This window comes from Panthera onca, chromosome A1, assembly GCF_046562875.1.
Source record: "Panthera onca isolate mPanOnc1 chromosome A1, mPanOnc1 haplotype 2, whole genome shotgun sequence".
In the NCBI taxonomy this organism is placed as follows: domain Eukaryota; kingdom Metazoa; phylum Chordata; class Mammalia; order Carnivora; family Felidae; genus Panthera; species Panthera onca.
The window spans coordinates 217,241,786-217,269,523 of NC_138339.1; the positions used below are offsets into that span (position 1 = coordinate 217,241,786).

At 38.6% G+C, this 27,738-nt stretch overlaps 1 long non-coding RNA gene across 1 annotated transcript in view; it reads right to left on the minus strand.

The window, feature by feature from the left end:
• LOC132682082 (uncharacterized) overlaps window positions 1-27,738 on the minus strand; it is a 306,131-nt gene that overhangs the window by 42,274 nt on the left and 236,119 nt on the right. Inside the window, exon 3 of the long non-coding RNA XR_009611457.3 lies at window positions 10,906-11,014. This is a non-coding gene — a long non-coding RNA (uncharacterized LOC132682082). The remainder of the gene's footprint in view (window positions 1-10,905; window positions 11,015-27,738) is intronic.

Below are 27,738 nucleotides of genomic sequence, written 5' to 3' on the forward strand. Positions count from 1 at the left end.
TCGTAAAGATCCCTGCTTTTCCAGTACTCTCTGAGATTAGTAAATAATCCTCCTCCTTGTATACCCCTGGCATTTTTCAAACTGCTGCTTCTATGATCTCAAAGGGGCTGTCTGTTGTGCTGTCTCTTTAAGGGATTGAACTCAGTTTCCCGATATTTTCCAGCTCTCCCAGAGCCAAGCACTGATTTCTAAAATTCCAGATTTTATGCCTGGAAGTACTTATTGTAAGTACTTACTGAATTGTAAGTTCTCATGAAATTAGGGCTCTCTGGTCCTCAAAGCCAAACGTTATAGGATTCATCTTCCCATGTGGGTTCCCCATGCCTGGAGTGCTTGGTGTGAGGGTCTGTTTCTCTCCCCCTCTCTGTGCCTGTGGCGCCTCTCCCTCCCACAGTCTTGAAGGTCTGGTTAGCTCCCAACTGTGTCTCTGCCCTTCCTAAATTCCTCAATGTGGCTTCTTCTCTACATTTAGCTGTGGCGAGTCTGTTCAGCCAGCCTCTGGATCATTTTCTGGGTTATTTACATTGATATGGTGACATCCAGTTGTATCTATGGTACGGATCTTCCTACTCTGCCATCCTCCCCAGAAGTCCATCCACGACTTTATATATATTAATGTACTTCTCTCAAAACACTCCATGAGGTTGATATATTATTAAAACCATCTCACAGGTAAGACAACTGAGGCACATCGAGTTTAAGAATTGGTTAATAAATAAATATTGAAGTTTCTACTAGGCGACAAGCCCAGTGCCAGACTTTGTGACTATCACGATGGCACATTACCTAATGTTGATACGTTCTAGCCTGGCAGTCTCAGCTCTGGTAGGTTTGAAACCCAACTGCTCTGGGAACTTCCTCGGAGAATAGGCCATCACTTAGTCAGTCACATTTCCCAGCAGAGGAGAAATGGAGTATGTGTTCAAAACATATCTGCTGAAATAGCAAGGCCTATTTCAAAAAGGGAGATATCAAATCTGATGGCAAGCCTGAGGAAAATATGGAGAGATAAGAGTAAAATATAGAAGTTGTAAAAGGAAAATACTGAGGAGTTAAAGAGGATGTCCCAGAGATATTTTTCCTTTTTTGGCTGGGAAGATATACAGGAGACTGAACTCCTTCTATGGAATAAGGTATGCCACCCCAGGAACCAATGAGCAAGTAGGGCTGAAGAGCCGAGTTTAGTGGGCAGGAGCCATACTGAGATAAGGTTTGGGAAGGGGTTCACATTTTCTCAATACTGTGCCCAAGGAGGTAGGGTAGAGGAAAATTCAGAAAAGCTTAACTTCATTTAGTAGCTTTAAGGAGTCAGTGGTCAGGGAAACAACAGGATCAATGTTTTGTTTTGATTTTTAGAAAGAACACAGCATAGGGGCTCCTGGATGGCTCAGCAGGTTGAACATCTACCTCTTGATTTCACCTCAGGTAATGATCCCAGGTTCATGGGATTGAGCCCTGCAGCATCAGGCTCCACAGTGAGCATGGAGCCTGCTTAAGATTCTCTCTGTCCCTCTCCCCTGCTTGTGCTCTCTCTCTCTAAAATAATTTTTTTAAAAAAAGAACACAGTATAGAAGACAGATTTCCTTGTCTATATTTTCCTGCTCGCAAAGATTTTTTCCAGCTTCAATATTTTTGCTATTATCCTAATTCAGCAGAAAATTGGTGCTTATTCCAATTCCACTGAATCAAAGCTATTCCCATAGATGTGTTCCATAAGCTCTAATGACAAAGCCCAGAAACTGTAATGATCTCAGGCATGTGAAGTTGTTGAGAGATACTTAACAAGAATATCAAGAAATAAATTCCGCCTTTGAAAGTTCACAGTCAATACATTTTCATTATGAAGAAGAAGAAATGTGCACCTGCATGATCAGCAGGAAAGAAGAAATCACAAGCTGCACTTAGTTGGGGTAGAGTGTGAGATTACCCTGCATGTAAACCCAAGGATTCACACACACTGGAAATGCTCATCTGAGCTTGCTGATGTGATAATAAGCTAGAGGTGTTTTAACTATTTTTTTGTTTTTTTTCTGTCAGACAATTTTCCTGCTGACAGGAGAGGGCTTGGCAGTCCCACAAAAACACACTCCTGATTTTGAAGTCACCAATGTGTTTCTCACCACTGCCAAATCCAATAAATGTTTTCCTATCCTCACCCTCCTGACCTCATTGAACACTGTTGACCATACCCCTGCAAAGTTATCCTTTCATAGGCCTCTATTTCCTACTTCTCTGACATTTTTGACAATGTTTTATTATTACTACCTCTTACAAATGCTTCTCTTCCCATACCTTCACCATCTTGTTCTTAGCCCTCTATTTCTTGCTTTAAACCCTAGTTTAGTGCTCAATGCAAACTTACTAAGGCTGATCAAGAATAAATAGATGGCCGTCTCCATCTAAAGATTGCTTCTATAATTAACTCAAATGGTTTTGCAGAGTTAATAGTGGTCAGTTTCTGGTCAACACTGGAAAAACAATGTCAAAATCTTCTTAACTTCATGTTCTTAGATTCCTTGAAGTTTACCATCTCTGTCTTCATGACACTGTTTCTCAGATTTAAAAATTATGGACTCCTTTCAAATAAAAAATATTCCAGTAGATTAAATGTTGATGTGAATTAGAGGTATTTTATACTCAACATATAAAAACATAAAATTGGGTATAATTCTTAAATCTCTTAAAAAACTATAAAACCAAAATGAATTAAATATAACAAAATTACAAAACTGATAAAATTCTACTTAACACTATTTAATGTAACAGATAATCTTGTTTTGCTGAAAATAAATCACTGTTTATAACAAGAAGAGGGAATGATCTGTTACTGTCCACGTTCATTGGAGTTGGTATGCCTATAATTAATGCTACAGAGAAATATACCTTTGTGTATAAATTCAGGTGTAAAAATCATCTTATTCATCATTTCCACGACTCAATTTAATTTCTCTCTTTAGCTGTCATCTGCCAGGACAGTAGAAACTTAATCTCAGAGTTAATTCAGGATTTGCCTTGCTTCTCCCCCTGATTGCACCTAAGTTCTGTGGTTCTTAGATGGTACCAAAGCACATGACAGAGATGAAAAGAGACAGGGGGTTGGTGGGACAGGGAATGTAACTATCTGATATTCAAATCCTCTGTCCACACTAGTGTTTGTGGACTAGTTAATTGGTAGCACACGTGGGTCCTCAGGAAGAGTGCCCTTGTTTCTATCCTTTTGCTCCTTCAGTCTTCCAGCACTTTCCTCCATATCTATGCCTGGCTGAAGCTCAGGAGACCCCACTGTACTGTCAATGACCCCATTTCCCAGCTATACTCAACAGTCAAAATCAGTATGGATCTTGCCACCTCCATTAGGCTCTAACCCTGGGAGAAAGGAGAGATACCTTCTACTTCTGGATGCCCCAAATATATGTAAAAGTTTTCCACCTCCTACATGTTCTATTTATGTATCAGGATGCAAAATAAAGTCCACATAGGAAAGGACTCCTCTAACATCTCTGTTGTGAACAGTATGGACACAAAGAATTTGTTAGGAGACTTGTAGTCCAAGATGGTGATGAAGGAAGACTCTGAACTCACCTCCTTCATGAAACACACCAAATTACACCTATGTGTAGAACAATTCCTCCTGAAGAACTGAGGGCTGACCAAACAGCTTCTATACAACAAAAGACGTAACAGTAAAAGAGAAAAGGGACCGAGACAAAGTAACAAAGGGAACCTCTAGCCCTGATGTTACAAACTGCAGTGGGAAGGGGTAATACTGAGGGGACCTGAAACAATTTCCGCTTTCCTTGGGCACAGAAAAAAAGCCACAGTTTAAAAGAGCAACTAGCATATAAAAGAGCCAGCCTTAGAACTCTGCCACGTGGGGAATGAGCTGAGTGAATTCTCTCTGGATCAGAGAGACTGGAGCGCAACATGATTTATGCTCCTCCTTCACCGTGAAAGCACAGATCAGAGCAGGGTCAGGATGCCAGAGCCAGCTCGCCACCTCAGTGAGTTCCAGACTCACTGGCCCACACCAGCCCTGGTCATGCTGGGGCACAGAAAAAAAGCTGTGATTTAAAAGAGCAACTAGTATATAAGAGACAGCCCTAGAACTGTGCCAAACAGAGGGGAGCTGCCAGAATGCCCTCCAGGTGGGAGAGGCTGGCAGACACTATTTACATACTCCCCCACCCCCACCTTTTTTTTTTTTAATTTTTTTTTAACGTTTATTTATTTTTGAGACAGAGAGAGACAGAGCATGAACGGGGGAGGGTCAGAGAGAGAGGGAGACACAGAATCAGAAGCAGGCTCCAGGCTCTGAGCTGTCAGCACAGAGCCTGACGCGGGGCTTGAACTCACAAACCGCGAGATCATGACCTGAGTCGAAGTCGGACGCTTAACCGACTGAGCCACCCAGGCGCCCCCCCACCCCCACCTTAATAACATGAAGAGGAACAGAAACCATGCATACTAGCCAACCTGCCACATCAGCGAGCCCCAGATCCCATGGCCCACACCAGCCCTGGTCACCCTGGGGCACATAAGAAAAGCTGTGGTTTTTCCAACTAGCACTGGGGTGCCTGGCTAGCTCAGTCGGCTAAGCATCCAACTTTGGTTCAGGTCATGATGTCACAGTCTGTGAGTTCCAGCCCAGTGTCAGGCTCTATGCTGACAGCCCAGAGCCTGGAGCCTGCTTCGGATTCTGTGTCTCCCTCTCCCTCTGCCCCTCCCCCACTCATTCATTCTCATTCTCATTCTCTCTGTCTCTGTCTCTCTCTCAAAAATAAGCATTGAATAGAATAGAACAGAAAAATTAGCATATAAAAGGGCCAGTCCTCCAACCTGTGCCAAACAGTGGATGGAGCTTCTGGAACACTCTCAGGTGGGAGAGGCTGATGGATACAATCTATACTCCATCCCCAACTTGAAAGCACAAACCAGTGCACAGTCTGAACATCCTAACCAGCCTGATTCCTCAGTGAGCTCCAGACCCCCAGCCTACCCCAGCCACCAATCCCATGAGAACACCCATGATCAGTGTTTACCACAGTTCCAGCCTTCATGCCAATGTGACATAGGTGCAAAACACCTGGGAACACTCCAGGCCCACGCCACTTCAGCTCCAGATGGTTTATTAAAGCACCTCCAGTGCAGAACATTCTAGAAACTCCTGAATAATGTCTCCTTCAAATCCAGCTGCCCTGCCTAAGTACTCACTACATGAAGCACCCCAGGAACCCCAAGTCTGTGCTTGCTTCAGTTCCAGCCACGCTGACAGGGCACCTCCTGCACAGAATACTCCTGCCCCAGAATACTCCTGCCCACACCAGCCTCATCTCCAACCATCTAGCCAAGACAATCCCTGCACTAACTACCCTGGAACACCTGGCTTGCACCAAATTCAGCTTCATCTGTCCCACCACATTGCCCTCAGCGTGGAGAGTCCGACACATCACCTCAGCTCTAGCCATTCTGCCAGGATTCCCTCTGCACAAAGAGCCCCAGGACACCCCAGAAACTACTGCTTCAGCTTCAACTATCCTGTCTAGGTGCTTTCTACATGCAGACCCTCAGGACATCCCACCGTGCACCTACTTTAACTTTAGCTATCTGCCAAGGCACTCACTGTGTGGAGAATCCAGGGACCCCCATACACACCAACCACAGCTCTAGCAGTCAGCAAAAGTCATCAACACAAATAGTCTACATAGGGGACAACCATACATGAGACCATTCCTTCAAGTTTAAGAGAAGTAGCTGTTCCACTTAATCCACAGAAACACAAAGTCAGGCAAACAGGGGAGACAGAGGAATATGCTCCAAAGAAAGAATAAGAAAACACACACAGACACACGCGCACACACAGAAAAAGAACTGAAATACAGATAAGCAATATGCCTGATAAAGAATGTAAGTAATGATTGAAAAGATGCTCACCAGGCTGTCCACACTAGCGTTTGTGGACTAGTTAATTGGTAGCATATGTGGGTCCCCAAGAAGAGTGCCCTTGTTTCTATCATTTTGCTCCTTCCAAATGAATCAACACAGTGAGACCCTCAATAAAATGATAAAAAATAATAGGAAGAACCAGAGTTGAAGAATACAATAACTCAAATAAAAAATACAGTAAAGGGATTGGACCAGAAGAATATAACATATATACAACATTCCATCCGAAATCAACAAAATATGCTTTTCAAGTGCATATGCAACACTCTCCAGAATAGATCACATTAGCCTACAAAATAAGCTTCAATAAAGTTTTGAAGATTTATATCATCCTATACTTCTATTCTGACCACAACAGTAGAAATCAAACTAGAAATCAATCACAAGGAAATAACTAGAAAAAAACACAAATACATGGAGACTAAACAACACAAGACCAAGCAACCAATTGGTCAATGAATCAATCAAAGAATAATTTTAAATAAATACAAAGAGATGAATTAAAATGAAAATTCAATGGTCCAAAATCTTTGGGATGCATCAAAAACAGTTCTAAGAGAAAAATATATAGCAATAGAGGCCTACCACAAGAAACAAGCTCAAACAATTGCCCTTACACCTCAAGGAGCTAGAAAAATAACAAAGTCCTGGGTGGGTAGAAAGAAGGAAATAATAAAGATCAGAGTAGATATAAATGACACACAGACTAAAAACAAAAACAAAAACAAGCAAACAACAAAAACAAAAAACAAACAAAAACAGAAAAAAAAAAAAAAATCAAGCGAACCAAGGACTGTTTCTTTGAAAAGATAAAATTGACAACCCTTAGGCAGATTCATCAAGAAAAAAAGCAAAATGACCCAAATAATTAAATCAGAAATGAAAGTGAATAAATGACACCACAGAAATACAAAGAATTATGACAATACTATGAAAAATTATTACATGCCAACAAACTGCACAACCTAGAAAATAAATTCCTAGAAACATACAATCTTTCAGAACTGAATCAGGAAAAAATAGGAAATCGGATCAGACCGATTATTAATAACAAAATTGAATTAATAATCAAAAAAAACATCAAAAAATAAAAGTCTGGGACCAGGTTGTTTCACAGATGAATTCTATCCAACTTTTAGAAAAGGGTTAATACCTATTCTTCTTAAACTACTCCAAACAGAAAAGAAAGGAAACCTTCCAAATTCATTCTATGAAGCCAGCATTACCCTGATACCAAAACCAGATACACCACCACAAAAAAGGAAGCTATACATGATACAATGTTCACAAATCAGTTGATACTACAACACAACAAGAAAACAAAGGATAAAAATCAGGTTATCATCTTAATAGATACAGAAAAAGCATTTGAAGAAATTCAACATCTGTTCATGATAAACTCTCAACAATGTGGGATTAGAGGGAATGTATCTCAACATAACAAAGGCCCTATATGAAAAAACCACAGCCGAGATCACACTCCAACGTGGAAAACACAGCATTTTCTCTAAGAAACAATGCAAAGATGTCAAGTCTCACCACTCCTATTCAACAGAGTACTAGAAGTCATAGGCACAGCAATCAGATAATAAAAAGAAATACAAGACATCCAAATTGGTAAGGAAAAAATAAAGCTTACACTATTTGCAGATAACATGATACTATATGTAGAAAATCCTAAAAAAAAAAAAAACTAAAAGTAATAAATGAATTCAGTAAAGTTGCAGAATAAAAAATTAATATTCAGAAATTGGTAGCATTTCTATACATTAATAATGAAGTAGCAGACAGAGAAATTAAGAAAATAATACCATTTACAACTACACTAAAAAGAATACTTAGAAATAAATTTGACCAAGAGGTAAAATACATGTACTCTATAAGAAATTGATGAAGAAACCAAAGATGACACAAATGGAAAGATATTCCATATTCTTGGATTGAAAGAATTAATATTGTTCAAATGTCCATACTACCCAGAGCCATCTACAGAGCAATCCCTATCAAAATAACAAAAGCATTCATCACAACACTATAACAAATAACCTTAAAATATTTTTGGAACCCAAAAGACCCTGAATAGCCACAGCTACCTTGAGAAAGAACAATCCTGGAGTTATTACAATCCCAGATTTCAATATATACTACAAAGTTGTAGTATTCAAAACAGTATGGTACTGGTACAAAAATAGACATATAGGTCAATAGAACAGAGACCCCAGAAATTAAGCCATATTTATATAGTCAATCCATGACAACAGAGGTAAGAATATACAATGGGGAAAAGACAGTATCTTCAATAAGTTGTGCTGGGAAAATTGAACAGCTGCATACAAGGAATGAAACTGAACCACTTTCTTCTACCATATACAAAAACTCAAAGTAGATTAAAGACCTAAATGAGAGACCTAAACCCACAAAATTCCTAGAAGAAAACATAGGCAGTAATCTCTTTGACAGTAGCCACAGAGACATTTTTCTAGGTGTGTCACCCTTAGCAAGGGAATTAAAAGCAAAAATAAACTATTGGAACTACACCAAAATCAAAAGTTTTTTCATAGCAAAATAAACCATCAACAAAATGAAAAGACAACCTACTGAATGGTAGAAGATATTTGCAAATTATATAACTAAGGAGTAATATCCAAAATATATAAAGAACATATCCAACTCAACCCCCCCAAAATAATAATATCCAATTAAAAATAGGGAGATGACCAAAATAGACATTTTTCCAAAGAAGACATATAGATGGCCAACAGACACCTGAAAAGATGCTCAATATCACTCATGAGGGAAATGCAAATCAAAATCACAATAAGATATCAACTGGGGCGCCTGGGTGGCTCAGTCGGTTAAGCGTCCGACTTCAGCTCAGGTCACGATCTCACGGTCCATGAGTTCGAGCCCCGCGTCCCGCTCTGGGCTGATGGCTCAGAGCCTGGAGCCTGCTTCCAATTCTGTGTCTCCCTCTCTCTCTGCCCCTCCCCCGTTCATGCTCTGTCTCTCTCTGTCTCAAAAATAAATAAACGTTAAAAAAAATTAAAGTTTAAGATATCAACTTACATCTGTCAGAATAGCTAAAATAAAAAAGTAAAAAAATACAACTGTTGGTGAAAATACAGAAGCAAAGTAACCCTCATGCACTGTTGGTTAGGAATGTACATGGGTACAAGCCACCATGAAAATCAGTATGGAGATTCCTCCAAAAATTGAATATAGAAATACCACACAATCCAATAATTCCACTACTGGGTATCTACCTAAGAAAATGAAAACACTAATTTGAAAAGATATATGTACCCCTATGTTTATTGCAGCATAGTTTGCAGTAGCATGGAAGCCACTTAAGTGTCCATCCATAGAAGAACAGATAAAGAACATGTGGCATGTGTGTGTACACACACACACACACACACACACACACACACTGAAATATCATACAGCCACAAAAGAGGTGAAATAATGCCCTTTGCAACAACATGGATAGACCTAGAGGGTATTATGCTAAATGAAATAAGTCAGAGAAAGGCAAATACCTTATGATTTCATTCATATGTGGAATCTAAAAAAAAATTTTAAAAGAAGAATCGAACTTAGAAACATGGAAAACAAACTGATGGTTGCCAGAGGGGAGGATCTGGAGGTATGGGAAAAATGGGTGAAGGGGAGTGGGAGATAAAAACTTCCAGGTATGTAATAAATAAGTTACAGGAATAAAAGGCACATAAGCATAAGGAATATAATCAATAATATTGTAATATGTCATATGGTGACAAGGGGTAGCTACACTTGTAATGAACATAGTATAATATATAAACTTATCAAATCACTATGTTGTACACCTGACTCTAAAGTGATATATTTTAACTATACTCAAATGAATTTTTTTAATGATCAGTTAATATTTTTTAAATGTTATTGAGTTACATTGTCATGTGCTGTGTGTAACTCAATTCTTCCACCACATTTATCTACTCAAATTCTTACTTCAGCACACCATGGCATCATTTGGTTCTCAATTGACATGAACATTTCATTTTCATATTTAATCTACCCATTTTTCTAACTGATAGCCAACCCAGGTACTGAAATGAAGGAAGTATCCTGTCATCTTTCCATATAATATTGTGGTCATACAAATAATCCAAAATATCCATTAGTTGAGTTGAAAGGGTGGTTACTTTGTCATCGTAGTGAAAATATAATATCTGAAATTTCTTTCATAGAACTCTCAGACACCCCACAATACATCCTAAGATCTCTGGGGTCTGAGAACCCCAGTTTGTAAACACTGTGTTACAACAAACCTCTCTTCTTTTCAACTCACCTTCCTGACAAGAGATAAGTCCAGCAAATGGTTATGAATTGATTATCTTTTAGTTTTACTATCACATGTCATTATGTGGATATATCTTATCACCAGTGAGAAACCCCTCCAAATCTCACTTCCACATACCTTACTTGTGGGAAAGACCACTCTTGGGTCCTCCAAACCCACCTGGTGCTACTGTCTTCTCTTTTTGCCTCTGCCCACAAAGGAGAGTATTTGGCTCTTCTCTCCATGGAGTATAAAGTCTTATTAATTCAGCCTTCTAATTTTTGGCTGTTGTTCCTTAGTCTTCTTTATTCCGTTTGTTATCTTCTGTCTATCAACTGCATTTTTTTTAGCTCAAGTCTCTATTCCCAACAATTAGAAATTTTGGTTGAAGATTCTGGAAACATAGGCCAATATGCACCAAGGTGAACCTGTGATTAGCACTTGTTGGTGTATACAAGGGAAAATATTGTTTTGGGGTAAGTAACTAACATTAATTACAGCCTTAAGAAAATGATTGAAGAAAATTAGCTAATGATCCTTAACCTAATTCTGCTGTTTAACTAATTAAAATCTATTTTCTCAAGTTCTGACATGGTATGTAACACCCTGAAGAAGAAAAACAGATTGCTGTTTATCTTACCTGTGCACCCCAAACACCAGAATCTTGGCTAAATTTTTTTTGTTGAATTCTTCTCATCCTGGTATCTATTGATAGCAATGTCAAAAGGTGAGTATTCTTTAACTTGGATCTGCATGAAGATAACAAAAACTTAGTTACAGATTACTTATCTCTTTTCATGGGATGAGATCCATTTTTCCATTCATTTCTTCAATATTTATTAAGCACAAGGTATATGCTTAATACTTATTCCTAGGTATTAACATAGTAAATCTCTAAATATTGTAAAAAGCATTCCTAAATTTCAAGGGGTTTACAATATAGGAAACTAGTAAACAAGGCTAGAAAAGGATGTATTCATTAATTTACTAAACAGACACATACACATACACACAGGGAGAGAAAGAGCATTCACTATAGGCCAGTCAGTATTCTAAACCTTTTAAAAACATCAGACCAAGAAAATTCCATAATAACCCTGTTAGGTACTTAGTATCATCTCCATTTTTCCTAGGAAGAAACTGAAGTTCATAAAGGTGAAGTGGTCCAAGACCATAGCACTATTAGTGGAGGAATTGGGATCTGAACCCAGAAAGTATAGCTCCAAAGTGCTTACTACATATGCTGTTACCAAAATACATTTCCTAAATGTTGTTCACAGAAAGAGTTCTATGGGACAAGTCATTTTAGGAATACTTCATACTCTCTCCTATCTCTACAAAATACATAATGCACATTAGCATATTAAATCCAACTATAACAAAACCCATTTAGCTTTAATTAAAACAAAGATGCTCAACATCACTATCAGAGAAAGTCAAATCCAAACCAAAATGAGATATCACCTTATACCTGTCAGAAGGACTAGTATCAAAAAGACAGGACAAAAGACAAAGACTTTTGTCAAAAAGACAAGTGTTGGTGAGGATGTAGGGAAAAAAGGGAACCCTTGTACACTATTAGTGGGAATTATTGGTGCAGTCACTATGGAAAACAGTATGGGGGTTCCTCAAAAATTAAAAATAGAATTACTAGATAATCCAGTAATTCCACTATTGGGTATTTACCCAAAGAGAATGAAAACACTAATTTGAAAAGATATATGTACCCCTATGTTTATTGCAGCATTATTTATAATAGCCAAGATATGGAAGCAACGCAAGTGTGCAGCCATACATGAATAAAGTTGGTGTGATACACACACACACACACTATATAGATATGTATATATATACACTATATATACATAGATATATATACACACACTATATGATATATATACATATCATATATATGTATATGATATATATGATATATATATGATATGATATATCATGATATATATATGATATATATATGATATATATGATATATATATGATATATATACACTATATAGTGTATACTATATATGTATATGATATATACATATGATATATGATATAGTATATATGATACTATATGATATATACAATGGAGTATTACTCAGCCACAGAAAAGAATGAAATCTTGCCATTCACAACAACAGGGATGAACCTTGTGGGTATAATGCTAAGTGAAATAAGTCAGAAAGATAAAATACCATATGATTTTACTCATATATTGGATTTAAGAAACAAATGAACAAAGAAAAAAATGTAAAACAAAAACTTAGAGAACTAGTGGATACTAGAGGGGAGGTAGGTGGGAGGATGGGTGAAATAGGTGAAGGGAATTCAAGAGAACACTTATCCTGGGTCACCCTGGGGGGCTCAGTGGATTAAGTGACTGGATTCAGCTCAAGTCATGATCTCATGGTTCATGGGTTTGAGCCCACATTGGACTCTATGCTGACAGCTCAGAGCCTGGGACCTGCTTTGGATTCTGTCACCCTCTCTCTCTGCCCCTCCCCCACTTGGACTATGTCTCTCTCTCTCTCCCCCCAAAATAAATAAAACATTAAAAAAAATTAATAAAGAGTACACTTATCTTGATGAGCACTGAGTAATGTATAGATTTGCTGAATCGTATTGTATACCTGAAACTAATACAACACTATATGTTAATTATATTTTAATAAAAAAAATACCCAAGTGTTTTTACTTTATTTACATTATGAAGACTTCTCAAAAGGCAAGATAATAATCAGAATGAGTATTTTTAAGTGTCTTCAATGTGCCTGGAGCTGAAAAGCACAGCACCACACCAATCTAGGGAATAATCTCTACATCCAGAATGCCTTAGTTTAAACCCCAACTCTAACACACTATTGGACAGTCTAGGTTAGGCTATGATGGGCTAATAAATAAACTCTAAAATCTCAGAGGCTTGATTCAGTGAGGAATTATTGCTCATCATGCAAAGCACAATGTAGATTTTTCTCATGGGGCAGCTCTGCTGGAGTTCTTCCCAAAGGGATGACTCAGAGACTCATGTTTCTTTAATCTCACAGCTCTGCTACCTTCAACAAATGACCTCAATGTGATCAAGGGAAGAGAAAAAGGGAAGGTGATGGTTTGCGGCTGTATTTTATAGGCAGGCCAAGAAATAATATCCATCATCTCTGTCCACACTTCATCAACTAGAAATCAATCAGACTACCCTCTACCTAACCACAGGGTAGACCAGGAAATGGAGCTTTTTGGTGTGGTTGGGAAAGAGTTCATGACTGTCAGTGAACGTGTAATATTGCTAACCGTGTAAACTTGGGCAAGTTACTGAACTCCTTTGTGCTTCAGTTTCCTTATATATAAAATGGGTATAAGTTATCTCATTGGATTGTTATGAAGGTTACATGAGTTACTATTTTTAACCACTTAGAATCACATTTTAACCACAGGTATCTGATTCAAATGTGCAATCATATATAATCCTAATTCTGAAGGGCAAATATCACCATATTTAAAGAAGAGGAAAGAGAGCCTCAGAGAGACTAGGTGACTTGCCTAAAATCACTCAGGTGCTGTATTAGCCAGCTGTTTTGTTTCTTTAGAGAAATAAAAACAATAGGATATATATATATATATATATATATATATATATATATATATATATACATTTATAGAAACAAATCCATTGTAAAATATTGGCTCATGTTATTATGCATATTGGTAATTACAAATCTGCAGTATGTGCCAGTAGGCTTGAGACCCAGGAGAATTAATGGTACAAATGAAGTTCAGGGTCTGGCAAGCAGAGGAAGATCAGTTTTTGTTCAAATCAGGCTTTCAACTAGTTAGATGAGGTCTACACACATCATAGAGGACAATCTACTTTATCAATTAAAATGTTAATGTCACCTAAAAACAGCCTTGCAGAAACACCAGAATAATGTTTAACCAAGTAGCTGGGTACCCTGTGGCCCAGTCAAGATAACACATAAAATTAACTATCACAGCAATCCCTATCAAAATAACACCAGCATTCTTCACAGAACTAGAACAAACAATCCTAAAATTTGTATGGAACCAGAAAAGACCCCAAATAGCCAAAGCAATTTTGAAAAAGAAAACCACAGCTGGAAGCATCACAATCCTGGACTTCAAGATGTATTACAAAGCTGTAATCATCAAGACAGTATGGTACTGGCACAAGAACAGACACTCAGGTCAATGGAACAGAATAGACAACCCAGAAATGGACCCACAAACGTATGGCCAACTAATCTTTGACAAAGCAGGAAAGAATATCCAATAAAATAAAGACAATCTCTTCAGCAAATGGTGCTGGGAAAACTGGACAGTGACATGCGGTAAAATGAACCTGGACCACTTTCTTGCACCATACACAAAAAAAAAATGGATGAAAGACCTAAACATAAGACAGGAAGCCATCAAAATTCTAGAGGAAAAAGCAGACAAAAACCTCTTTGACCTCGGCTGCAGCAACTTCTTACTCAACATGTCTCTGGAGGGAAGGTAAACAAAAGCAAAAATGAACTACTGGGACCTCATCAAAATAAAAACCTTCTTCACAGTGAAGGAAACAAATCAGCAAAACTAAAAGGCAACTGACAGAATGGGAGAAGATATTTGCAAATGACATATCACATAAAGGGTTAGATCCAAAATCTATAAAGAACTTATCAGACTCAACACCCAAAAAACAAATAATCCAGTGAAGAAATGAGCAAAAGACATGAATAGACACTTCTCCAAATAAGACATCCACATGGCCAACCAACACATGAAAAAAATGCTCAACATCACTCATCATCAGGGAAACACAAAACCACAATGAGATACCACCTCACACCTGTCAGGATGGGTAACATTAACAACTCAGGCAACAACAGATTTTGGCGAGGATGTGGAGAAAGAGGATCTCTTTTGCACTGCTGGTGGGAATGCAAACTGGTGCAGCCACTCTGGAAAACAGTATGGAAGTTCATCAAAAAATTAAAAATAGAACTACCCTACAACCCAGCAATTGCACTACTAGGTATTTATCCAAGGGATACAAGTGTGCTATTTCGAAGGGACACATGCACACCAATGTTTATAGCAGCACTATCAACAATAGTACTTTCCAAAGTATGGAAAGAGCCCAAGTGTCCATCGATGGATGAATTGATAAAGAAGATATGGTTATGTATATATAATGGAGTATTGCTCAGCAATCAAAAAGAATGAAATCTTGCCATTTGCAACAATGTGGATGGAACTAGAGGGTATTATGCTAAGTGAAATTAGTCAGAGAAAGACAAATACCATATGATTTCACTTATGAGGAATTTAAGGTACAAAACAGATGAAAATAAGGGAAGGGGAGCAAAAGTAATATAAAAACAGGGAGGGGGCCAAAACATAAGAGACTCTTAAATATGGAGAACAAACAGAGGGTTGCTGAAGGGGTTGTGGGAGGGGGGATAGGCTAAACAGGTAAGGGGCATTAAGGAATCTACTCCTGAAATCACTGTTGCACTATATGCTAAGTACCTTGGATGCAAATTAAAAAATAAATTTTAAAAATGTTTTGAATTAATAAAAATTTTATAGAGTGAAAAAATAAATTAAATTAACCATCATAGTTGCCAAATATCAAAACATTCAGAACCTTTCTTGAGTCTTCTGATCCATCCATAGTTTTAGGGACTTGTTGGCTTACATAGAATCTAATCTATAGTAGAAGATTCTTTCATCCATCCAACAGTTTTTTCTCAATCACTTAAACTTTTCAGGATGTGGGAAAAAGAAGGGCAAACAAAATGACCCAGAGTCTGATCTCAAAAAATGTATAGGTAATGAGAAAGTCATTTATTTGTACAACAATTGTGTCATCACCCTATCCATCCGTGTTGTCACATATACTTACAAACATGCACAACCATATTCTAGTAGGGATCTGACTGCAACTTCCTACTGAATGTCTCAGATATTACCCAACATCCCCAAAGGCTCAAACACCACATGAAACACAATGATGAAGAAGGCATTTGCTTCATTCTTACAGGAAACAAGGTTGGTTTCTATGTACCTATTCAAGCCTGAAAGGTCATATTTTGGTCTTTATCACTGCTTGGTACTACCAAAAACTTCCTAAACTAAGCACACTTAGAAAATGAGAGCTTGAAAGGTCTATAGGTTATTTGGTACCAGGCTGGTTCAGCTAGATCACAAATACCTGTAATTGGCATTTACTCTCTTATGTTGATTTTTTCTCTTAGAGCCACATGGTACCCCCAAAGTGTACAAAATGAATTCTATCATTACCCTGGTAAGCAATGCAAAGGCAGAAGTTATTTTCAGTCTAAACCTTGCAATTGAATAAGCAATGATCAGAAGTGATTTTCATCTAACAAAAAATTATGCCTAATATATGTGTTTGTGTCATTTTTGATGTAAACTCAAATCTCCTGGAGAAGGATAACCTTGTCCAATTTGCTTTTATAGGCAAAGCGCAACTCTAAGAAGAAAGAAACATTTGATAAATACAGTTGATTCAGAATCAACAAACGGTACTAGACATCTATAATGTGAACAGACACCATATTTTCCATTATAAAGATTAGGATACATCATCTAGTGCATAAACAGTTTGAATCAAAAGTTTATGTGAAAATCTTACAAACGAAGAAAATGATTTTGCATATAGTTTCATATTTAATGAAGTATTATTACTGAAAAGGGAAGAAAAGAACACATGAAATGAGATTGTCTCAGAAAATCCTAGACAGTCTCTATTACTATGGTCTGTTCTAGACATTTAACGTACAGTGTCTCATTTTGAGATTAGTTAAAAAAGTAATGATTTCCGAAAAGATTAAATAGGGTTAATAAATGATATGAAAGAATATGAAAGAATCCAATTCAACAAGCATTTAGTGACCATTTAGTGACCAGTTAATAAGTATATAAAAATGGGCAAATAGACTTTAACATCAAGCAGTGTAAAACTGAATGATAGGAGACCTACTCAAGTAATAGTGACATGAGGCAGATTATGGTGAGTGCCCTTGGAAGTCTCCCCAGTTTGAGTAATAATCATTCCTGGTAGATTTGGGGAGCCAGGCTTGTTGCCGCTTTAACAATTCCCCAACGTTCAGACAACAGATCAGGAAAGTTCTAAGTGAAACAGATTTATTAAGGATTTTTACCAACCAAACAACCAACCAACCAACCTTTTTACAGAGACTGTTTTGATGTTAGATGCAGAGTGTGACACTTAGGTTCCATTGCTCTTGTGCCCAAGTTCACAGAACTGGGCTGCATATCACTGTTTAAGCTCATTTGATGAACTCCTCTCTCCTCCATCCTCCAAGCTGATCAAGGTTTTCCTGCACTAAGTGACCGTCTAGAATGGTCACTAAAACTCATCCCCTGTCTTACCCTCTGCCTGTTAATTATCAATGGGGGGCAGATCATGAGAACAAATAATGCTAAAGTCCATGGGCTTAGCTGCATCCACCCTAGAGGTGAGTGTAAATGCAGAGTCTGGCATTCCCCGTTCCGGTCTAGCAAAGGCCAGAGGAAAGGATGTGCAAAATGCCTGTGAGTTCACAAAGGGAAACAACAGAGAGTTTTTGTGAGACAGATGGAATTTGAGAAGGTGTTGAAAAGCTGGTAAGAATGGGGTGAGGGGTGTTAGAGAAGTGCTTTCTAGGCAGAGAGAAGGGCCAACAAGCATCAGGAGCAGGAAAACATGACCAGGGAATTGTGAACAGACTCGTCAAAATAAAATGTAAGTTTGTAAGTTCCCCCCTTGCACCCCCCCCCCAAAAAAAGAAGAAAAAACTAGAAACATTGACTCAAGCACCATTCTACAGGGCTTCATACTCAGTTTGAAGGCTTTAACCTAATTTTGTGTGAAACTTCATCTCAGTCCACAAACTTCCATGTGTAAACAATATAACTTGGTTTCAATCATTCAACTTCATTTCTAGTTTAAGCCCCACTCTGCTGACCTGGGCAGAAATTTGAATTTCTTTTTTTCAGTATTCTTCCCTTTTTCTCCCCCTGAGTGAGTAAGTTCAGGGTTTGCATCATGCCCAGGCATCGGGAAGGCATTGGCCTACTGGATCTTTGAGTCTCCCATCCAGTTTACTGCACAGATGTTTCCTTCCTAGCTTGCCAGCCCCTGAGGTTCCTTCCAAAGGCCAATTATTGCCCTATCTGTCTAATATAACATATGGTCACCCCCACAACCCCAAATCCCCATCAGTGATACTGAGATGCCCAAATTCCCTCTCTAGAATTCCACAAACTTCTCTAAGTCTTTGCAATTACTGGTTGCACTGGTTAGAAAGTGGACCATGTCCTTACTATTACCACCATCACCACATCACCACACATCTCTTCCCTCCAGCACAGACTGCAACTGCTCTTTAGTCTGGGACAATCTTGACTCCTGCAGGTTTTTGATCAAGAAACTGTTAACAACCCGAGCTCTCTTTCTGTGTTCAAGGGCTCTGTCTTTTGGGAAAAAAGTGTATGAACTCCCTGATTATTTCCGTTTTTAATTCTACCTCATCTCTGCCCTGAGACAATGAACAGGAGGACTGGCTAACTGATGGAATGAAGAGGATGGAATAATCAAGGGAAAGGAAAAAATATTTAATGTATAAAAATATTATTCCATTAAATATATATGCAATGGAGGGTGTGGGAGACATTGTAGGTTTGAAGAGCATTATAATAATTATTCTGGAAGCAGAGTGCAAGATGGCTTGGAGGAGGTCTAATATAAAATGAAGAAACAAAAATATTATAACTGGTCACAGTGAGGCAGGCCAGTGGCAGTGAGGATGGAAAAGGGAAGACGAATATGAGAGATTCCAAAAAGCTGAGACCACTGGGACTTAGCTTATGACCTAATAAATATGACAAGCAAAGAAAATGAAGCAGCTATTAAGAGGATGCTAGAGGGAATAACGATGGCATTCTGAAGAAGAAAAATCAAAAAGTGAAAGAGCTTATTTACAGGAGAAAAATAAATTCCATTTTGACAATACCCAGTTTCAGATGTCAATATCATCCCTAGATGAGGATTCCCTGGAAGTGTTTGGAAATCAGAATCATGGCTCAGGAGAGACATCATCCAAAGTGCTTCAATTCTTTTATGGAACCAAGTCATGTGAATCAACTAATTAATTTCATTCAAACAAATTATGACAGTCTAGAAGGGCATAAGGGCATCTATGGTTGTAGGGAATGATTCTTTGCACACGGTAATGGGAAGAACATGTAAATTTGGAAGCTGAAGGAAAACAGGAGAAACAAAGAGCAGACATGGGAGAGAAGAAAGACCTCAGAAAGAGGGGTGGCCATTTGTGTCAAGAGCTTTAGAATCTTCTAAACCAGGAACCAAAGGAGAGTTAAAAAAACGTGGAAATGTGAAGGTCACTGGAGGTTTTCCCAAGGCTGATGTCTGCTAGAGAGTGCAGCCTGGAGATATATTGCAGATTTGAACTTGCCTATATGGTGTGGGAACCTTCTTTCAGAAAATCTAGTATCAAAGGGATGGAAGAAATGAGACTGTGAAGCTAAATCAGAAGGAGTGACACAATGAGAGAGACAAAAGAACAACTCCCAACTCTTCTACAAAGTCTTTGGACCTTGGTTAAACTAGTCCCTACTTTATAGCTTTGGGATCTTTGTAGACTCTGCCAGCTACCTGGAGTGCTCTTTCTTCTGTCCTTCCCTCCTTCACCTCTCTAAGCATCAGTTTTTCATTTGTAAATGGGGACTAATAATACCTACCTTAATCGTTATGAGGAAAATAAATCAAGCTGCAAATGAGCCTATATCAGTGCCTGACACATAGTAGATAGATATGTAGCAGTAGTATTTTACTAAGAGTTGTACTAAACAAAAATTATAATTCACACAAAACTACCATAGGGCAATAGAAAACTATTATTCATGACGTTAGTATTGGAGAGGCTATAACTGATAGTGTCAGATTGCTTATATCTGGGAAGAAAAGAATTGCCTAAAAGCAAAGCCTTGCCCAAGGCAGACACAGTGGGAAATGGACCCAAGGAACTGACAACTCCAAGAGGTACTTAGGAGAGATCAATGCTGGGGTAGCTCCTCTATAATCTCCATTAGCTTCATCAAGCCACCTCCAGTAATCCTAAATTGCATGAAAACTTAGCTTCAAAATGCATGCCCTGGTCCCCTCTTCCAAAAATTGGAAGGTGTTTAATTTGACTTTCCATTTCCCAAAAAGTTTTGGGAACACCACAAAGGAATGTAGTCCAGCGTTGGTAAGGCTCTAGGCAAGAATCAGAGGAACCATTCCTTGTTCTGCCTCTGCTCAGCCAAGAGACCTTGAACCAGTCATTGAATCCCTTTGGTCCTCAATTTACTTGTCTATAAAACAAGAGAATTAGACTAGATCAGTTGTTCTCCACAGAAGCAGCACTACCCACAGGGGGACATTTGGGTCATGGGTGGGAAATGGCCATGTGTGGGAGAAGTTCTGGTTGTCACAGGAATGGATAGTGCAATTGGCATTCAGCAAGTGTGGATAGGGATGCTGGATGTCCTTCAACGCTTAGCACAGTCTGGGACAATCAGTAATTGTTCTGCATCCTGCATGACTTTCTAATGTCCCTCTGTCATTGAGTGAAGGACTTTATTATAGTTAATTAACCTAAAACCTGTTTCATATAGAGAAGCAGAATATTTTTGCACAGTTTTAAAATATACTGGTCCTACTAGTTTTTATTCCAATATCTACCTGCACTTGCATTGTACAGAATGGCTCCTGGTCTTTTAAATCTAACTCACTCACCATAAGTACAAGTCCCATCTACTCCAGTATGTCTTCTTTCATCAGACCTGTAAATCTAGTATTGAAATATGTATCACCATCACTTTCATTTTATTTCTCTTCTAGTTAGGGTATTTTTAGATGTATACATATTCAAATTACTTGTCTATGAATCTTACTTTAGGGTAGGACAAGGGTGTCACCAAGGATTCGTTGTAAAAGTGTTCTTGGGTCTGAAAGGTTGAGAGTCACTAGACTAGATGCTCTGATGTTCCCCCTTCCTCTAAAATTCCATGACACACCATTTGTCCACATTGTCTTCCTCTGAGGGCAAACTACAGGGGGAAAGTTGAATATTTTACTTGTTGCAACATTCTATGCTGCACTTAAGTGTATGCTCAATTGTGTGCCTTAACTATTGACCTTTCTGCCCACAAATAGCCATTCCAGACTTAAAGAACCTAAGTAAATCATCAACAAATAATGGAACCTGAGTTGAGCCACATTCATATTTACTACCAATTTCTTGTCACCTACACAAGACACATTCAGGGCATTGCAATTATGCTAATTTTTAATGACGATGACTCTCCTTTTAATAGTTCTCTGAACCTCATGCCCAGCTTACTTTGCCTCAGTGAGCTCCCACATCTTGTTCCTCTTGAAAGACTTCTTAATTTGTTTTGCTACCAAAAGAGATAAATGAAACTATTTTTCAAGAAAAACAGAAACTTTTGATAGAGTTGAAATGACATGTCAAATACAGACAGCCGAAATAAGTTGTGTTTGGTTACTGTCTATGTTTCTTGACGAAAATAATCACCATTGGGACTCATATGCAATTCTGAAGCACTGGAACAATCGAAGTCATTTATTTTTGTTTCACCTCTGAAAAACACAGCCATGGCAAAAAGTACAGAAGTGATGCATATTTTAAAGCTTAGCTATTTCACTCCCTCCCCTTTTATTTTGAAAAAAATAATAAATGTCTTTATTTTTCTATAACCAGATTAAATTTTCATCTCTACCCATCATCACTTCCACCTGATGGCATGATAATTAACTCAATTCCAAGTGAAGTCTGTCAAATCCAGTGATCTCAATCACTTTGGGTTTAAAACTTAATTTCTTTTAGAATTTTCTCCACACCTTATCCTTCAGGGTATAACATTGGTAAGGAGGAAGCTATTCACTCCTCTATCTTCATCTGTGGTAGCCTGTATGAAAGCCACAGGCACCTCCTAATATTGGTGTCTACTGGAAAGCCACTTCTTAAAATTGTACTGTCCACACTGCTGTTTTCAGGTGCATTGCCCAGGCCTGACCCTATGGCCACTTCTGCATCCTTCCTGCTCTTGGCATCTCATTCAAAACACGCTTAACCACCAAGGAAATAGCTGACTGTTTCCCACACTCCACTGGCATCAGAGAGAACTCAGACCCAAGATGCTGCATGCAGCCATCTTTTTTCTGATGTGTTGTCATGGCTCAAGGATGCTTCTGTGGGAACAAACATTTCCAGAGCAGAGAGATCCCCAAGGGTGCCATTTATCTCGTTTACTCTTAGATCTCCAAATTTAAAGTGGAATAGGGTTCCTTCATCCCCTGCCCCTGCACAGGACTTGGCACATAGGAATGCCAGATGAGAAAGATGCACACAGCTTCTCATAACAGGATCTAACTCTCTTGCTTTATCTCCCAGTCAATCTGTCTGTCTCTTTCTCTCAACATTTATCTCCCCCTCCCACCTCCAAACTCCAAACTCTAGGGGCACTTATGTAATTTTTGATTGGCAAATGAGGAAAAGAGTTCTCCCATTCACTATCTTTTTCAGATTCTTTTTTGTCTTATAAATGATCTAAGGCTTTAAGAAGTTTAACATCTTCCTTCCATTTACAGGCAGTGAAGTAAAACGATCTGTCTCATAGATTGGTAATGGAAGTTTAGATGATACAAACTTTCGACATTAGCTTTTGTGAGATCTAAATAGTTCTATTCCTGTGAATCTGGCTTAATAGTCATAACATTGAAATTAATTTTACATAAAAATGCTAAATAACCATGTCATTTATAATAGCCCAAAATGAAAACCATCCATGTCCAAATATATAGAAGCAGAAAATTACAGCACTTTTCCGTGATTCAGTAACATTCAACAATTAGAAATTGTGTTCAGTAAAGGGATTAGCAATACAGAGTGATACTTACAATAGAAAGTTAAATTAAAAAGTAAGTGTAAAATATACACCAGATTTCAAAGACTTCATATAAAGAAAAAGAACGTAAAATATCTCACTGATAATTTTAATACTATTTACATGTTGAACTGATGATGTTTTATGTGTGTTGGATTAAATAAATTTTTACAGTAATTTCACCCGTTTCTCTTAACCTTTTTAATGTGACTACTAGACAATTTTAAATCACGTACGTGGGTCAAATTATATTTCTTTTAGGACAGTGCTACTCTAGAGAGTGACCCCAAAAGAAAGACCAGTGAATGCTGTGGTGCTCCACAGGTGCACATGAAGTGAAGCACCCCCAAAACAGAGATGCTTTCAACAGATACTTCTGTCTCTCTTAGAGGTGCTTCCTTTTCTAATATTTTTTTCCTACTCTTCTGAGCACACAGAGTAAAGGCTTCTGATAGATGTGAACCTCTTCTGACCTCATTACTTGAGCATTTGATGACACCCCCCCATCTCCCTACTAGGGAGAAAGCCTGGACCCTATTGCTAGGACGGCAGCAGCAGCTAGCCAGAGGCGACCTGCCCTTGAAGAGCAGCAGGTATCTGAATCCAAGTGAGTGGGCAGAGCAATTGGAAATACTTCAAATGCTAATATTAAATACAGATGGTCTCTGAATAAAAACCAATACATAATTATAAAGCCTGATTCTTTGTCTATTAGTCCCCTGTGACATTTTGTTCAGAGGCTACTCAAAACGAATGCTGCAAATTCTAAAAATCTCTTTAGAAGGCATCCCTGTACCCTTACCTGAGGTGAGGTCATTGACAGGAGACTCAGCCTGTAACTTCAGAGGTCTCCTGCTGGGAGAGAAAGGCTCAGAGGATGGAGGTGGGAGGGGAGGCACCACCTCACCCAGGGACCCAGATGCTGCCCAGTCATGGGCACTCAGCCCCAGGCTCAGGCCATTTGGACACACAAGTGACAGGAAGAGTGAATTACTTAGCCAAGGCTCTTAGCTGGGGCTTTCAGTAACTGATTTGTTGTTGCTGTTGTTTTTCTTAAGGGGAACTGTGCAAGTCAGCAAAACACAGAAAATAAACCTTCCTCTCTGAGCCTGGCACACCCAATATACCCTGATTAAGAGCACATCAATCCTACAGGCTGTCATCCAACAACCAGCAAGCAATTTCACTGTGCTCCTTTATTAAGAAGTACACATTTTTATATTTCATCTCTTCTAAGGATTGCTATTATTCATCAAAAGCTGATCTACAAATTATTTATGGTTTATTTTCAGAAGCCGTGAGCTCATTTAATTTACAACGAAGGAAGAGCTATGACTGTGTGATGGCAACGACATTACACTTCTCAAAACTCTGCCTTTGCTAAATGACAACCTTGCCATCTGCATTTGCCCTCCAGGTTTCTCTAGAGCTGTGTCTGTCACCAAATGAGCAAAGCATTTCCCTGTTCTCCAACTGCCTGCAGGTAGAAAGACCTCAGTTTCTCAGGAGCTTTGCTGAACTTGTCCCACACTGCAACTGACTTGGTTTAGCCACCTGTTATTTTTTATTGCATCTTCCTCTCTTCTGACCAGCTTTGTAGTTTTGCCACAGATCAGAGCAACAGAGGTGCTCTGGAGCAGGCCTCCATTTCCCTGTCCTAATGCCCCTTTTACCTTGCACACACACACACTTCCTGGCAACACGTGCATCTTGGTCAATTGTTTTCTTGCTCTTGCCTTGTCTGAACCAGAGCTGTACAGTGAGGATCGTGGGGGGATTGCAGGCATTAGGACTGAGAGAAAAAGCGCCATGTGTTTCCATGACAGGGAAATGATTTACCGCAAAAGATCTACAAGGAGTTCGAGGGCCTACCTTTCCATGCCTTCAATGCTGTTGTGAATGGAACTTTCATTACCTTGTACCAGCAGCAGCTCAGGAAGCTTGACTGCTGTTTCCTGAAAAGAGGCTTAAAGAAGAAACAAGATCAAATAGATCTTCATACTCCCTGGCCAACAAGCAATTTCCCTCATGTGGCCTTTTGTCAACTGTGGCTGTGCAGGCTTCAGCATTAACAAAGCTTTTTTTCTCCAGTTATGAGGACTGCTCAGGCTATAAACAGGCAAGTCGTTACAGAAACCCATTGTTCTCAGAGAGGCCAGAGCAAAGAACACATCTTACTGGGGGGTTTTCTCCCTTTGAGGCTCTCAGTGTGAAATCAGAGTGACTCTCTGAGAAGTCTATTTCATGCTTTAAGTTTATAGAAAACATCTTTCAGATACTTTGGATATATAAAGCAATAGGTTCCCCTATTTGATCCCTCCAGCTTTATATCTGGGCAGCAACCCACTCTTAGCTTCCCATCAGGCATCTACAATGTCTACGAAGCTTCTGAGGAAGGCTGTCTCTGCCTTCTAATTTCTCATATCAAAAATTACTTTCAATGGTGACTCCCATGAGGATTCATTTTCACCTGTTACTATTCTTCTTCCATCTACTCCCTGGAGACGAGGATTTAGCTTGATATTTGTATGTCTTAAGCATTTAATGCCTGCCTCGCCTGTATCACCTTCCACATTCACATCTTGTCGTCCTTCTTTCTTACACCTGCTCCTTATCTCTAGTCAGTAAGGACATGAAAACTTTACTCATGAAGTATTTGCAGAGGAAGCAAATAGAAAAGCAGGTAAGTGAATGCCAGGAGACAGGGGCTCTTCAGTTCATAGTCAAATTTTACAAACAGTTAACATTTTAGCTAAGACATTATAATTAACTGCCAGTTGTTTTAGAGGATTTCATCACTAATGAATACCTAAGCATTCAAACCAAAAGCAAAGGAGAGAGAAATCATTGTGAGTTTTGGATTCTGTTGCTTTTGGCTTCCCAGGCCATTTAAAATAAAGAGGAAGCTTGTTTTCATGCTTATTTTAAAAATTACCCCAGGAAGCTCAAGTTTCAGACTAACCAACAAATATTTGTTGATTATTCAATGAATAAAACTTGATATCCAACAACTTGCTCAGTTCCTGAAATATGTTAAGCCTGATTTATGTTGGCAAATAATGGTTGAAAGAAGGAACTGGGAAAGAAAGCACTAAGCACCTGAAGGTGAGAATAAAGGATGTTGAGGCAAAGAAGGCTAGAACCAGACAAGAAGGGGAGCATGAAAGAGAGAACCACTTTGTCACCAGTTTGACCACAGGGTGACATTTCCTGAAAGCGACTGGATATCATTGTAATGGTCTGACGGTGTAAAAAAGAGCCCTTAAGGAATCAAGAACCCATCCTAGTGCCAGGGGATCTGATCATTAACACAATTATGAGGTATTTTATAACCCCCTTTCTAGAATAATACACTATTCATGTAGCTACCTGAACATTAGAACTATTTAGGAGCTTTTCTTTAAAAATACTGTCTGGAAACTTAACAGAAACCCATGGAGGAGGGGAAGTTAAAAAAAAAAAAAAAAAAGAGGTTAGAGTGGGAGAGAGCCAAAGCATAAGAGACTCTTAAAAACTGAGAACAAACTGAGGGTTGATGGGGGGTGGGAGGGAGGGGAGGGTGAGTGATGGGTATTGAGGAGGGCACCTTTTGGGATGAGCACTGGGTGTTGTATGGAAACCAATTTGACAATAAATTTCATATATTAAAAAAAATAATAAAAAAATGAAAAAAATAAAAATACTGTCTGGAATCTATAAATCCAGGGCCGGGGAAGAGAATGTACAACATGAGCCTGGAACACCTTGCCTTGCTAGAAAGTAAGGAGGTGTTGCCAGTACACACACACACACACACACACACACATACTGGAAACATGTCAAAAAAGACATAGAAAGCAGCTAGGTCAGCTTGAAGGGGCTCCTACTGGCCACACCTAGGACAATCTGAGCATCTAAACAGGTAAGAATAGTTTTAGATTATAATCCACTGAATAAAATAGGAATCCATGAGTCCATACTGATAATGTAGATAGATAAAGACAGAGCATAAACACAAACATAATGTAATGTTATGGTAAATGTAGAGATTGTTTTTCTGGGGCCAGAATCAACAATGATTGTTAAACCTACAAGTGTAATACTTGATGAAAGGTGCGATATATGCATTATCTTAAAGTACTTAACCATAAATTGCTTGTTGTTTGCAAGAGGAAAAATGGTAACTGTCAGGTGGAGAAATTGTACAAAACCTTTACTGAGTGATCGAATCTAATATCATTAAGGAGAGGTAGATGGGTTTTAAGCACCTCTGGACAGGATGCCCCGAGAAAGGCACACATCACTTTTACAGCATTCTGGCAAGGGATACATAACCTGAATCGAATTATGAGGAAACATGAAGTGCAAACAATGTAAGGATCATTCTATGAAATAAATTGCTTGTATTTGTCAAAAGTGTCAATGCAACAAAAGACAAAAAAAGAGAAACATCGCAGATGGAAGGAGATTAGCAAGACATGGAATAT